Here is a 7000-nt window from a genome sequence, read left to right as displayed (position 1 = left end):
AAAAAAGTAAAAAAAGGAAAAAAGAAAGAGGAAAAAAGAGGGAAAAAAAGAAAAAAGAGACGAAAAAAGGAAAAAAAGGAAGAAAAAGGGAAAAAAAGGAAAGAAAAGAGGAAAAAAGATGAAAAAAGACAGAGGAAAAAAGGAGGAAGAAAAAGGGAAAAAGAGAAAAAATGATGAAAAAAAGAGACGAAAAAAAGGAAAAAATATCAAAAAAGATGAAAAAAGATGAAAAAAGAAGAAAAAAAAGTAAAAAAAGAGGAAAAAATATAAAAAAGAGAAAAAAAAAGTCATCTTTTTATTCTCCGTATCGAGGCTAAAATGCTCCCAAACTTTATTAGTTTTGTTACCTGCAGCAGCTGCTACAGGACGCCGTTATTTTTGTTTTACCCGCCACCGCTAGCAAAGACGCTATCGTGCTGCGCGACTCTCGGCAGAGATTGTATTGAGGTGAGACGCCTCACTCCGGTGGAAAAACACGTCTGGGACAATCGTGGACGATGGAATTCATAGTCCACAATTTTTATTATCGATTTATTATCGATAGTCTTAAACAAAATAAGAGCGTCTTAAACTGATCATCTCTGTCCGTGAAGAATTCACAACACCGGTACTTTGTACCGTCTACAAATGCAGAAATGTTCATATCCTTCATTCCATTTATGAAGTGATTAGTCTCCTCCTGCTCTTGGTTTCTCCGTGTTTAGAAGAACTTCCTGGAAAAAGGGAAAAAAAAGAGGAAAAAAAGAGAAAAAAGATAAAAAAAGAGACGAAAAAAAGGAAAAAAGAAAGAGGAAAAAAAGAGGGAAAAAAAGAAAAAAAAGAGGAAAAAGAGGGGAAAAAATGAAAAAAGAGACGAAAAAAGGAAAAAAAGGAGGAAGAAAAAGGGAAAAAAAGGAAAGAAAAGAGGAAAAAAGATGAAAAAAGACAGAGGAAAAAGGAGGAAGAAAAAGGGAAAAAAAGAAAAAAGAGAAAAAAATGATGAAAAAAAGAGACGAAAAAAGACGAAAAAAGGAAAAAGATCAAAAAAGATGAAAAAAGACGAAAAAAAAGGAAAAAGATCAAAAAAGATGAAAAAAAGATGAAAAAAGACAAAAAAAAGTAAAAAAAAGAGGAAAAAATATAAAAAGAGAAAAAAAAAGAGTCATCTTTTTATTCTCCGTATGGAGGCTAAAATGCTCCCAAACTTTATTAGTTTTGTTACCTGCAGCAGCTGCTACAAACTTTATTAGTTTTGTTACCTGCAGCAGCTGCTACAGGACGCCGCCATTTTTGTTTTACCCGCCACCGCTAGCAAAGACGCTATCGTGCTGCGCGACTCTCGGCAGAGATTGTATTGAGGTGAGACGCCTCACTCCGGTGGAAAAACACGTCTGGGACAATTGTGGACGATGGAATTCATAGTCCACAATTCTGATTATCGATTTATTATCGATAGTCTTAAACAAAATAAGAGCGTCTTAAACTGATCATCTCTGTCCGTGAAGAATTCACAACACCGGTACTTTGTACCGTCTACAAATGCAGAAATGTTCATATCCTTCATTCCATTTATGAAGTGATTAGTCTCCTCCTGGTCTTGGTTTCTCCGTGTTTATAAGAACTTCCTGGAAAAAGAGGAAAAAAGAGGAAAAAAAGAGAAAAAAGATAAAAAAAGAGATGAAAAAAAGGAAAAAGAAAGAGGAAAAAAAGAAGGGAAAAAAGAAAAAAAAGAGGAAAAAGAGGGGGAAAAATGAAAAAAGAGACGAAAAAAGGAAAAAAAGGAGGAAGAAAAAGGGAAAAAAAAGAAAAGAGGAAAAAAGATGAAAAAAGACAGAGGAAAAAAGGAGGAAGAAAAAGGGAAAAAAAGAAAAAAGAGAAAAAAATGATGAAAAAAAGAGACGAAAAAAAGGAAAAAGATCAAAAAAGATGAAAAAAGACGAAAAAAAGTAAAAAAAGAGGAAAAAATATAAAAAAAGAGAAAAAAAAAGAGTCATCTTTTTATTCTCCGTATGGAGGCTAAAATGCTCCCAAACTTTATTAGTTTTGTTACCTGCAGCAGCTGCTACAAACTTTATTAGTTTTGTTACCTGCAGCAGCTGCTACAGGACGCCGTTATTTTTGTTTTACCCGCCACCGCTAGCAAAGACGCTATCGTGCTGCGCGACTCTCGGCAGAGATTGTATTGAGGTGAGACGCCTCACTCCGGTGGAAAAACACGTCTGGAGACAATTGTGGACGATGGAATTCATAGTCGACAATTTTTATTATCGATTTATTATCGATAGTCTTAAACAAAATAAGAGCGTCTTAAACTGATCATCTCTGTCCGTGAAGAATTCACAACACCGGTACTTTCTACCGTCTACAAATGCAGAAATGTTCATATCCTTCATTCCATTTATGAAGTGATTAGTTTCTCCGTGTTTAGAAGAACTTCCTGGAAAAAGATAAAAAAGAGGAAAAAAAGAGAAAAAAAGAGATAAAAAAAGAGATGAAAAAAGGAAAAAAGAAAGAGGAAAAAAATAGAAAAAAGATAAAAAAAAGAGATGAAAAAAAGGAAAAAAGGAAAAAAGAAAGAGGAAAAAAAGAGGGAAAAAAGAAAAAAAGGAAAAAAAAAAGAGGAAAAAGAGGGGAAAAAATTAAAAAAGAGACGAAAAAAGGAAAAAAAGGAGGAAGAAAAAGGGAAAAAAAAGGAAAGAAAAGAGGAAAAAAGATGAAAAAAGACAGAGGAAAAAAGGAGGAAGAAAAAGGGAAAAAAAGAAAAAAGAGAAAAAAATGATGAAAAAAAGAGACGAAAAAAAGGAAAAAAGATAAAAAAAGATGAAAAAAAGATGAAAAAAGACGAAAAAAGGAAAAAAAGAGAAAAAAAAAGAGTCATCTTTTTATTCTCCGTATCGAGGCTAAAATGCTCCCAAACTTTATTAGTTTTGTTACCTGCAGCAGCTGCTACAGGACGCCGCCATTTTTGTTTTACCCGCCACCGCTAGCAGAGACGCTATCGTGCTGCGCGACTCTCGGCAGAGATTGTACTGAGGTGAGACGCCTCACTCCGGTGGAAAAACATGTCTGGGACAATTGTGGAAATGGAATTCATAGTCCACAATTCTGATTATCGATTTATTGTCGACAACGTGGACGAATGGTTGCAGCGCTGGTGTAATCGTTACTCTAGTAACCCTGGTGGTGACGGGAACGTTACGGGACGGGAGACGCCCAGGTGAACACGCCCAGGTGGAGACGCCCAGGTGAACACGCCCAGGTGAACACGCCCAGGTGAACACGCCCAGGTGAACACGCCCAGGTGAACACGCCCAGGTGAACACGCCCAGGTGAACACGCCCAGGTGAACACGCCCAGGTGAACACGCCCAGGTGAACACGCCCAGGTGAACACGCCCAGGTGAACACGCCCAGGTGAACACGCCCACCTTGGTGCCCGTGGAGCGCTGTGATTGGTCGGGGGGCGGAGCTTTGAGCGTCCTCTCACACACCTGGACCTTCTCCCTCACTCGGTACAAAACCTGGGGAGAGAAAAGAGACGGAGTCACGATATAGCGTCTATTACAACAGAAGTTGTCTCTGTTTATGTGCACGCCTCAGTCCTGCAGGACTGAACCAACACAGATGACTAGAAACAGATGGAACTGTAACATCTTAGTTCTCCAGGACTGATCAGTCACCGTAACGTTTCATTCTGACTCGTGACTCGTTTTTGGGTCTGGAGATCATGAATCAGCCCCATAGATGTCACTTTAACTCAGTTTATCTCAAGTTTAACTCAGTTTAACTCAGTCTAACTCAGTCTAACTCAGTCTAACTCAGTTTAACTCGGGTTCCTCGTGAGTTTGGAGAGTGTAGCACCCTATAATGTAATAATTTCACCCTATAATGGAATAATTTCACCCTATAATGTAATAATTTCACCCTATAATGGAATAATTTCACCCTATAATGGAATAATTTCACCCTATAATGGAATAATTTCACCCTATAATGGAATAATTTCACCCTATAATGGAATAATTTCACCCTATAATGGAATAATTTCACCCTATAATGGAATAATTTCACCCTATAATGGAATAATTTCACCCTATAATGTAATAATTTCACCCTATAATGTAATAATTTCACCCTATAATGGAATAATTTCACCCTATAATGGAATAATTTCACCCTATAATGGAATAATTTCACCCTATAATGGAATAATTTCACCCTATAATGTAATAATTTCACCTATAATGGAATAATTTCACCCTATAATGGAATAATTTCACCCTATAATGTAATAATTTCACCTATAATGGAATAATTTCACCCTATAATGTAATAATTTCACCCTATAATGTAATAATTTCCTGAAAATGTAATAACGCCCTAAAATGTAATAAAATTTGCACTTAACTCAATCGAAAATGTAATAAAACCAAATAATGTAATAACTTCACCAATAATGTAATAAAATATCCTGACTGATATTGTAATAACATTTTTACCGATAATGTAATACATTATTACATTATTGGGAATTTATTACATGGAACTCAAAGTCTGTAATTTAACCCAATAATCATTCTGGTGTTTCTAATCCAGCGTATAAAACATTCTTAGATACTTAAAACACAAAATGTAGAACTCTGGACTGAAAATGAACAAATATATTACATTATTTGTCAAATATTACATTATCAGTTTTGGAAGAAAAAAAAGACCTACCTGAAAATGTAATAAATTCCCAATGAGTAAAAATGTTATTACAATATCAGTCAGGATATTTTATTACATTATTGGTAAAGTTATTACATTATTGGGTTTTATTACATATTTGATTGAGTTAAGTGCAAATTTATTACATTTTAAGGCGTTATTACATTTTCAGGAAATGATTACATTATAGGGTGCTACAGGGAGGTTGTTTGTGCAGGAAACCAGAACCAGAACCAGAACTAGTGCAGCAGCGCCCCCGTGTGGGTGAAATGCTGCACTGCACCAGGGACAGTCAGATAACTCCCTGCTGCAGGTAAATGTCTGTTTTAATGTTCTGACTTTAGTCCATTACACTAGAAGTTCTGACTATAAAACGTTTCAACGCAGTCGTTTACTATGGAACGCAGATTCATTAAAAAACTACATAAATAAATAAGTAAATTATGAAATATTCTTTTAAATAAATGAATACGGCAGTAAATAAATAAAGGTGTATGTATATGGCATAGTAATGATGGTATAATATTTATAATGCTCAGGCATAGTGTTTATGATAAGATATATATATATATATATATATATATATATATATATTTATAATGCTCAGGTATAATATTGTATTGAAGTGCTGTAATATTTTTATATTTGTAATAATAGGTATATTTTTTGATAAAGTAAAGCTTGTTGTTATATATTTTTATTTTTCTATGTTGTATTTGAGTCAAATTGAAACAAGAGGTAGGACGTCATAAGTTTGGACTTCTCCCTACTCCCTTTCGCTTTATCCTGCGTCGCGCGTACGCGTTCTGAACGGCAAGTATATACACCCCTTAAGCTCAAAATAAAGATTTAAATTCAATTCAAGGCGGGTGAGTCGGTGCAGGTGATTGGTTCCTCCCTCGATACGTCTGAGCTGCTTTCAGTCTCAGATTTTTGACAGTATTTTCATCTGAAACATTAGTGAAAGTGTAAAGTCTGCTCTGGATTTTGATGTTTTGTGTAGCAGGGTCAGTGGCGTCAGTTCAGTCTTACTAAGGTACGGCAAGGTTACTCATCACATAATTAACTAGAATATCAACCAACACGTCCAGCAAATACTCATCACAGAAGTTTATGGAGCTGATCTGTGTGGTCAAGAAAACTGGAACTTTTTCAAATTCAGTCTCACTCACTGCAAAAACTCTAAATCTTACCAGGAATATTGTCTTATTTCTAGTTAAAATGTCTCATTTTTAGTCAAAAAATCTCATTACACTTAAAACAAGAGTCATCACCAGAAAAATAACTTGTTATTTGACAATTTTCACCTGTTTCAAGTAAATTTTCACTTGAAATAAGTAGAAAAATCTGCCAGTGGAACAAGATTTATCTTCTTATTACAAGCAAAAAAATCTTGTTCCACTGGCAGATTTTTCTACTTATTTTAAGTGAAAATCTACTTGAAACAGGTGAAAATTGTTGTTTTTGAGTCTTGTCTTAAATGTAATGAGATTTTTTTTTACTAAAAATTGCTAAAAAGACATTTTAACTAGAAATAAGATAAATATTCTTGTTAAGATTTTGAGTTTTTGCAGTGAAATCGATCATGTTGTTCTGATTTGCATTTGTAGTTGTTCTATATTTATTAAGTAATAGAATAATCAATACAAATAGACACAGAGTAATTCCATAAATGTATTTAAAAAACAAACATTTACATTTTCCCCTGAAGCCGAGGTGGTGGCTGCCGGACCTTCAGACCCGATTGACGCCCCTGAATAGGGTGCAGCAAGGGGTAGATATTTATAGATATTTATACTCGCCCAACAACCGGAAGTACGTTCTTTCACCTGATTGGTCGCTGTTTCTTTGCCGTTAATTGCAGTAGTTAGTTACACGTTAGTTACGTTACACGTTAGTTACATTTACACTGCGTCTAACAAACAGCTCCGTAGTTCCCTGGTTGCTGCAGCATGAAACAAAGAGCCACATTGTTGATTTATAATATCTTTGGTTTTAAGTTGTTGCCGTATTTAAACCCACACAGCCTTTCATCTGTTAACAGTTAAAGGAGCTTGAGGCCGGATTGAGGCAGGATTTATGAAAAAAATGCGTATACGTTTTAAGTTTTCTAGTAATAATGTCAGATGAAGCGTTCCAAACCCAAAAGAATGTTTCCTCTAGTGTATCTCTCCTTTGCCTTGAACAGGCTGTTGCTGCAAAATGTGCTGCAATTCGGTCCCGAATTTCCCGCGCTGGGCTGTGGATGTGACGTCACATGACGCTGCATGCACGTTCTCCCCGTTCTCCCGTGCCGGCTTCACTGTTGGCTG

Source organism: Cololabis saira, chromosome 23 (assembly GCF_033807715.1).
Source record: "Cololabis saira isolate AMF1-May2022 chromosome 23, fColSai1.1, whole genome shotgun sequence".
In the NCBI taxonomy this organism is placed as follows: Eukaryota; Metazoa; Chordata; class Actinopteri; order Beloniformes; family Belonidae; genus Cololabis; species Cololabis saira.
This window is presented reverse-complemented; position numbering follows the sequence as displayed.